Source organism: Triplophysa rosa, linkage group LG16, assembly GCF_024868665.1.
Source record: "Triplophysa rosa linkage group LG16, Trosa_1v2, whole genome shotgun sequence".
NCBI lineage: Eukaryota > Metazoa > Chordata > Actinopteri > Cypriniformes > Nemacheilidae > Triplophysa > Triplophysa rosa.
This window is the reverse complement of record NC_079905.1, coordinates 21,269,571-21,279,410: the sequence shown is the minus strand read 5'-3', so window position 1 is coordinate 21,279,410 and position 9,840 is coordinate 21,269,571.

Here is a 9,840-nt window from a genome sequence, read left to right as displayed (position 1 = left end):
TACACAGAAATTAAATGATAATATATAAAAGTGTAATAAGGTAGTAATTACATAAATGCATGATTTGAGTTACACTTATCAGGGAAGAAGTCAGCTGATCTGAAACCATTTTTTTACTATTGTTATTAAAATGTTGAATGATACAGGGATTAACTCAACAATATTATCCATACACTGAATAAATCCTTACACTCTAGCTAGACTTAACGACATCATTATAGATATTTTCCATTCTACCCCATAGCCTACTCATATTAACAAACAATAATTTCATGGATCATTTTGATATGTTTCAGTGATTTGAAATGACAGTTTCCTGATGACATATGTAATTTTAGCCCTATCAATTATGCTATACACTATTTCAAAACAGAGTCATTTCTGGTCTAGAGAGATGAGGTTATCTGCTGCCGAGAAGCAGCGCCAGTACAGGGCTCGGCGTGATGCTGATCCTGAGAAAAGGGCTGCATATTTAAAGAAACAACGAGAAAAGTGGCATGAGGACAGACAGCTAGGGAAGGTTAAGACAGTTCAAGCCTTGAGTGAGAGGGAGAAGAGAAGAAAAAGAAAGTATTGGAGAAGAGCCCAATGCCAGGCCAGAGAAAGAAAGAAAGTGATAGAGAACCAGGTTACTCCACCCCAGAGTCCTGACGATGAGCCTCGGATGTCAAGGTAGAAATTTATTGAACAAAAAATGGTTTAGACAATATTGATTATGCAATGATGGTGAAAAGAGTACAGTAAAGTCTTGTCATCCTTATTCTGTTCATTAAGCATAAATAATGAACACATGATCAACAAAGTGTGTATAATTTTGTATGTATGTGTTTATTTTCAGACAGCGTAGTGCTGGAAGGAAGAAAGTCAAGAGGAAGGAGTCCAAATTATACAGGGAGATTCAGGCTCTGAAGGAAAAACTTAAACAAGAGAAAAGAAAAACCAAAAAATTCAGAAAAAGACTTGCAAGACAACAGCAAGATTCAGAGTCACCCAGATCAAAAACCCGGTGCCTGTTAGGGAGGTTGCATGTGCCTAGAGAAGTGCACAAAGCGTTAGTTTTCCACCATGCTCTGGTGGACAACATACGCGCAAAGTACACTTCGAGCAATCACAAAAAAACTAGGCAGGTAATTGCAGCTGCAGTGTCAGGAATGATCTTGAAAAAGTATAACTTCAAGAAAAGAATTCAGGAGACCCTAGCAATTTCTCGAAAACAACAAAAGCACAGTGAGTCCTCCATCCTCACTCACAAAGTGAAGTACAGATCCCTATGCTACAAACTGTACAACAAAGTTGTGCCCTTCTTGACAAGGGATGAAAATAGTCGCCTAACTGCTGGGAAATCTCAAACTATAACGAGAGGGAAGATTAAGAAACAGAAAAGGTTCCTGAACGACACTATGAGAAACTTGCATAGGAAATTCCTTATTGAGAGCCCTAACTGCAACATCTCATATTCTTTGTTCTGCCGTATGCGGCCCTTCTGGGTGGTCCACCCATCCATTGCAGACAGAGAGACCTGCCTTTGCAAGGTACATGAAAATCTCTCTTTTCTTATAGAGAAGTTATATTCTCTCCGACTTGTTAGGAGCACTGACTTGGAGGAAATGGCAGAGTAAATATCCTGTGACTCAAACTCGAAGGAATGCATGTACAATGAATGTCCCAACTGCAAAGACAAAGACTTTCCAGTTGCAACTGACGGGGATATGCAAGCAAGTGTTTTTATCACACAGTGGACAACTGAGACCGTTCTCCGAGAGAAAAAGAACAAGGAAGGTAAAAAGGAGAAAGTGCCTGTCAAAATGACAGTGAAAAAAAAGACAGAGACAACTTTGCATGCCCTGCTAGACCTCTTACAAGGCCAACTTAAAAACTTCAGAAGGCACCTCTTTAAAATAAAACGGCAATTTGTTTACCACCGCGAACTAAAGAAGACCATGAAAGACCATGAATGCTTAATTCATGTAGATTTTTCAGAAAACTATGCCTGTAAGTACCACTCTGAAATTCAAACTCTACATTTTGCATCAAACCAGCAACAGGCAATACTTCACACTGGAGTTTTGCATATTGGAGGAGTGGAAGAGCATGTGTGCTTTGGCACAATCAGCTCATCAAAAGAGAAAGGCCCCGCAGCAATATGGACCCATCTAGACCCAATTCTGAACCTGGTCAAGGCTGCCTATCCTAATGTGACTGTGGTGCATTTTTTTAGTGATGTGCCGTGCACACAATACAGACAGAAAGGCAATTTCTTTATGTTTTGTACAAAGCTGCAGGAGTATGGGTTCCAATCAGGCACCTGGAACTTTTTTGAGGCATCTCACGGCAAGGGTGCTCCAGATGGAGTTGGAGGCCTCCTCAAAAGGACCGCAGACAGACTTGTCAGCCATGGGGTGTACATACCCAACGCTGAGCTCTTCTTCAAGAAACTGATGGATGCACAGACCTCAGTAAAACTGTTCTATGTAAGTGAGGATGATGTAGATGAAGCCACAAATAACATGCCAGCTGGTCTCCCAGTGGTGCCATCAACCATGCGCATTCATCAGCTGGTCACAGTCACCTGGGGACAAATCAGTTACCGTGATGAGAGCTGCCTTTGCTCAACAAGACAGACCCTGGAATGTCAATGTTACAACACCAAAACCTTTACCTTCCTGGTCCAGGCAACAGCACCCACACAAGAGGGGAATGGTCAAAATGAGACAGAAATTCCATGGCAAAACGTAGATATCATCGGCCAGTGGTGTGCTCTGGAATACGACAACGACATTTATCCTGGAATCATACAAGGGTTGAGTGAAACTCATGTTGAGGTCAAATGTATGCATCGAATTGGAGTCAACCGATTTTTCTGGCCAGTACGGGATGATGTCCTATTGTATTTGCATGAGGATATACTCAGAATGATCCCCCCTCCAACTTCTGTGACCTCCCGTCATGCAGAGATTGACAAAGTCATATGGTCCAAAATCTCAGAACTGTGAACCGTCTGAAAGCAAAAAAATGGGAAAGAACTAAAGAACCTGGAAGATTAAATATAATATGTTTTGTTTCGTGTGAGTTAACTGAGACATGTACAATAACTTGGAAGGACAGACGGCTGGAAGGAAGAAGTTAAGGAATGACGAAGGAAGGAATGAAAGGAGGAAGGAAGGGTGGAAGGACAGAAAGATCTGAGAAAGATGAGAGGTTTTTACCATTGTTTCACTACTTGTTCAATAATTTGGGATAAAGGGAGAAAGGGAGGGTTAAAGGAAAGATGGGAGGATGGAAGGAAAGAAGGAAGAATGGAAGGAGAGGAGCAAGAATTGAAGGAAGAAGGGGAAAATGACAACGGGAAAAATGAGAGGAGGAAGAACAGATCAAAGGAAGAATGCACAGATGGGAGGGGAATGTTTAAAAAATGTTCAATCAATTTATATTAGACTCACTGCCTTAATTTGCATCTGACAGATTGTAGATTTGTTATCAAAATAAAGTTTTTATCATAAAGCAAGGTTTCTCTCTTCTTTTCCTAATGCTTCCCGTCAACTGTGTTACTTTGTTGTCAACTGTGTTACTTTGTTGTCAACTGTGTTACATGGGATTTTTGTGCCATAATTTGATTAAATATTGGCTGATCTGTAATAAAAATGATGGGGGACATTTTTAGAGAGCAAGGTCTGACATAATAATGTTGAATAACTCTAAATTCAACGTAATGTGGATTAATGTAGAAAAAAATATCATCCTTGATGATACTGTCCCACAGAATATCAATTATCCAGCTCAAAATTCATATTTTCAAAGTAGTTAGACAAACAACCACAAACACACTGAAGAATAGACTAAAGAACTTGCAAACAAATGTTTTATCAAATGCTTAGTATTTCATTCATGTCTTCTATGACACAACTTTGGTCTGTAACACAGTTGACAAAATAATGAATCAGATGTTTATTTTGATTTAAATATTTAAGTTATCATTTGAGCTTAAGCTTGCCAATTAATGAATTTTGCACATTCCAGTGATATATTATGGAAACAAGTAGAATATTTAGCAAAAAAACACACTGATTTATTCACTTATAGCTTGATATGAAATGTACCCCTAATTATAGAATGACTCACGTGCTGTAATGATGACCGCTGCAATGCTCTGCTGGCTGGCCTTCCAGCCAGTGCAATCAAGTCCCTGCAAGTGATCCAGAATGCAACAGCACGTCCGGTCTTCAATCAGGCAAAAAAAGCCCATGTCACACACACCCCTTCTGATCTCACTCCACTGGCTTGCCTGCATCACACTTACTGACAGATGCTTCACCCTCTTACTGTACATGTATACTGTATGTCACTTCCCACGAATTATTCTAAAAATAGCTTTCCTGTAGCTCAGTGGTTAGAACATGGCACTAGCAACGCCAAGATCATGGGTTCAATCCCAGGGATTGCACATACTCAAATACAAATGTGTAGTATCATGCAATGTAAGTTGCTTTGGATAAAAGCGTCTGCCAAATGCATAAACGTAAATGTAAATGAGAGACATCATTTTGTTTCATCATAAAAAGGCATCAAAATGCTCGAAAAAACCTTTACCCATTCTGTTCCTCTCTGGTGGAAATAGCTGCTGTCCGTCCTCCACCCGAACTGTGGAATCCATCACAACCTTCAAGAAACAACCGAAAACCCACCTGTTACGCATTTACTCTCAGCTTTTCCACAATGTAACATATGGTTCAACAAAAATTACTTGCACTATGGTTTGTCATATGTACATCTTGCATAACATTTGACACACATACCTAGTGCGATGAATATTAAGAGTCTGATTAAAATAATACTTCAAATGTTATGATACTTATAAATCACAATATTTAATTTGACTTTTTCATTTACTTGATTTAATAGTCTGAGTAACAGCAATTTTTGTCTGGCCGGAGCATACTTCTACAATATTTGCTTTTCATGGCCCCTCAGGTTGGATTAAACTTACTGATGGTAATTGATACAGTGGTAACTTTTTTTGCTGGTTATAGGTGTGTTTTATCATTATCAGACTTCATTTAGCATTCCTGACTCTGAGATAAAGCACTACAGTGATGTATTTTATAACGAAAATACACACTTAATAGCTTAAAAAGCATACTGCATACATAAATTAGACATCAATAATCAGTGTATGAATCTCAACAATGGTGACGATCAACAAAAGAAAGCTTCATGCTGCAATGCATGCTGGGCAACACCATAGTACAAAACTCTTTCATGACTCCCAGCATGCATTGCAGCTTAAATAAAAGATACAACTCTTGTCACCATTGTTGAGAGTCATAAGCTGATTATTGATGTCTGAAAGATTTAACCATTAAAGCTCTTTAATCGGTAAAAATTAATTGCTTTCTTGAAAGCTATTACTAGACAGCTATGGCATGCAATTAAATTAAGAGTGCAAAAAATAATTGTTTTACAAGAGTCTCATACGTTCAGCACAACATTGATGAAGTATTAGCTGTAAGACGAGATAATTTGCTTTTGTTTAGCTGCTATAAATGTGTTTCGAAAGACTATTAGAGCTAACCAAAAATAATTAAAAGATGAAATCAAGGATAAGAGCCTAAATAAAGGAAACACTAAACACTATTAGGGTGACTTTTTAGCTTCTTCAGTGATTGTGTTTGTTATCAGCAGGTGTTCATCATTAATGATCAATCATCACTTCATTGATCACCTTAATTATCTCATTATCTTTTACTCTGCTTCAGTGTTACTTGAACCGAAATTCATCTTTGACACTGGCACAACATACAATGCATCCACATATCACATAATAATAAAAAAAAACAATAAAAACACATAACGCACATATTCCTATACAACACATAACTGACCTTTACAGCACATTCTGAACCATTTAAGACAATTGGTTTAAAATAGTTACTGCTAGTGGGATAAAGGATCTTTTATATGCTTTCCTTTTAGCTATCGGCATCAGTAGGAAGTATAGGAGTTATGTTATTTATATTCTTAAGGGCTGCTTCAATTTATTTGTTTCATAACAAGCCCACAATTTTTATGAATAAAATGGTTTTGAAATATTTGATTGATATAATTGAAAAATGAAGAAAAATTAGCCAGAAAGACTAGACAGAATTTGAACTCTTTCAGTATTGCTTAAAAAGCATGTCAGGGTGAGACCTCAAAAGCTGCTTTATAAAATGACAAGAGAACGATAAATACACTGAAGATACTAGCTTTGATTTATTTTGGAAATGTTTTAGTAATGTGAATATACTAAATATACATATAGTTCCATTTGTGGTATGTTTATGTATGTCCTGTCTTATGCATTTTCACTGTGTGTGTGTTTGAATAGTAACTTACACTTCATGTATTCTTTCCTGCTCTCATATTCGGGGGTGGGAATTGTCTGGATGCATCTCACTATGGAAAAATGTAATTTAATGTAAAAGCAATGAATTTATACATCAATACAATAACAATTTCAGTGGACTGAACTCTCTGTCTCATTCAGGTGTTTCTGTAGAAACACATAAACCTCAGGGCCCGTATTCACAAAACATCTTAAGGCTAAAAGTAGCTCCTAACTTGCTGATTTAGGAGAAACTCTTAAAAATAATGGGCGTGTCTGTCCTAATTTTAGGACTCCAAATTTTTTGTGCAAGAGTATTTTACAAAGCGTTTTAGTGCTAAAACTAGCTCCTAAAACTGTGAGACGTTAGGAGTAGTGAAGAGGACTCCTAAGTCACTAAGACCAACTCACAACAATCCTAAAATGGCTGTAACACCGGCAGTCTACCTTGAAACTTAAACCTTTTAGAAAGATTTCATGACAATGGCTCAACCATAAAGACTACTAATATCTGCTAACTGTTTATGAGACAGGCAAAATGCTTACAATTAGTTGAACATTTACTTTATATGAACATATAGTTTATTTGCACAAGATAACTCCTTTTTTAAAATAATTTTAAAATCATGTTGTTTATTGTGTTTTGTTGTATTTGTTAAGTGTATTTTTTAAAGTTATTGTTACTTAATAAAAAACAATAAAAAAACTAACAATTTGATTAATATTAATTGGAATGCACAATAAAACTTGAATTTTGAAAAAAATTGAGTTATCTGTTGTTGTAAATGAACTCTTCACTTGTTGAATTAGTAATTTAGTGTATATTTTATCATCTTAATTTTAATGCGGCAATAAATATTAAAACATTTTATTTGAATATGACTACATTTTTGTTTTAAGATCTTAATTTAAATATGTCAGCATGAGACCTCATACTATAATATTTCTATGATTAAATGACTGACAGAGACCCATCCTCTATCAGCCAATCACTGTGGTCATAGTCAGTAAACTTGCTGACATCATCCATAGCAAGAGGTCAACCCCGCCCTTTTTCTTAGTTTAACATTTATTTCTGTTCCTTAGTAAAAGTTGCTCTCAGCAGCGTTGTGAATAGGTTCTAAGTGGAAGTCTTAACTAAAAACTTTTACTGCTGTTTAGAAGAGCTCTTAGTGTTAAGGTCAAATGTTTTGTGAATACGGGCCCAGGAGTATAATTATGACATAATAATATTGATTTTACCTGCTTTCTCATAGAAGCAAACACATTCAAATCATAAAGCAGGAACAGTGAAGAGTTCATGGTCTCTAATACTTCAGTCAGTGTTCTTAAAGCCTGGCTTACTAGTTACTAATTACATATTCAATAGTGTAATTAGATTGCTGTACAAATTACTCTCTCCAAAAAGTATTTAATTACTTATTACTAATTACTTTCTATATCCTTCATCAACCTTGATTAGAATTGATTCAAGGATAGACATGAAACGGCTCTTTTAATTCATTCAAATAAATAATAAATAACTTCATAAATTATTCTTATTAACTGACCAAAGTATACAAATGTGAGAAGGATACATTAAAGCATACATTTTAAAGTTAGACTATAATTTTTGTGTCATTTCCAGTATTGAATATATTACACAGTATTTAGTTCAATTACATCAGAAATAACTGTAATTAAATTACATAAAAAATAAGAGTAATCCCTTACTTTACTTTTTCAAGGGAAAAGTATTTAAATTACAGTATCTAATTACTTAGTAACTAGTTACACCCAACACTGATCCTGACCGATTATAAAATCTGGTTGCACCACACACATAAGGAGAATCTAGATACATTCTCTTATTTAAAATCTTAACTATGCTCAAACAAATTATTTGACATTTCTGTCTCATCACACACTACAAGATCATTTTAAGATTATCGTTCCAGAGGACACGCGTATCACGTGATTTCACCAGAAAGCAGATGTAAATAATGTGATGATCTATAGTGGTAGTATGGCGTTATGTCAACTGGTGGGTATGCAGGGATGTTTTGTTTCTGGTAGCAGTTAAAGCAACAGTAGAGAACTATGGGAATTCTAAGCTAAAGCCCCCCTAAAGTTCTATTTTAGCCCCCCTAAAATATTGTGAGTAATAATGTAATCTGTACAAGAATTCGAGATTGCTTTATAGTCCCCTTTAAAACTCTTATTATGAAAATGGCGTTAGCCTGGGTTATTTAGCGCATTCTTCAGTTCACAGCAGCACATTGGAGTGAACATCATAAGTAGAGTAACGTTACGAGGTGTGTGCATTAACATGACACATGCATTTTTGTCATTCATTGTTATAAATGCAGCTTAATATGATGCGGGAGCGATACAAGACCCTTTCCCATCCACTGTAAAAAAGTTTTGTCTGCGTTCACCCCTCGTTAACTAACGTTAGTTGTTTACGTTACGTTACCTCCAGCAAAATGAAAGTATCACTTCACGCCAATGACGGCATACTTTAGAAAACGATCATGATTATATTGTAGCGCACAGAAATGTGTCATTCATGATGATGTGCTGTTTTATCTTTCTGCACCTAAGTTATAGAGAGCTGACGGTAGTTTTGACAGCCCCGGAAAGACGACGGGCAGATACTGTAGTTCAGCCTGTGTGTGTTATTCATTGTTCTGAGTTCCGAGGAAACAAAGTTCACCTAGAAGCTCTTTGTCGTTTTTCAGTTATTTTTATTATTAATTTAAAACTTATTGTGGATGTAATAGATGAACATGCAGTCATGCACAGGAGTGACAGCGCTCGTGCTAATAAGAATGAATGAAAGGGAAACATATCAAGTTATTCCTACTAAATAATGATTCAGCAGTTGATTGTGACATTTATTATATGGATTTGTGGCTGTTGTTGTCACTTTGAATTATAAGTGTTGCAGATTGACCGATTAATGTGATATTCATTTGAATAACAATCACTTGTCTTTATGCTTTTCTGCATATTCTTTCTTTAATTATTTATTTTAGTAATGTATACAGTATGTGGCGCTTAGAGTGTGGCTATATACAGTATATATATATTTATATATATCCTCATTGGAGGCTGAGCCCCCCTAATATTGAAAACCTAGAATCACCCCTGATCTGGACAGAACATTGGACCCGATCGAGGCCATGGATACGATTTTTCCAAAGATTCTCAGGAGGGGAAAATCGGGGTAAAATCTGTTAGAGAATCCTGTAATCTGAGCCAGGTTTAACACTCCATCTGGTTTACGTCTATTTGACGTCTGCATTTACATCTGCAAGACATAGTTTACTCATCTGCAATACGTCTCGGAGATGTCTGTATGTCTGTAATACGTCTGCTATAGATCAGGGGCAGGGCCCGTATTCATGAAAAATCTTAGCGCAAAGAGTTGCTCCTAGTGACACAATTATAAGAAAATTCTTAGAAATTTCCCCTTAGAATTACAGAAAGGATCCTAG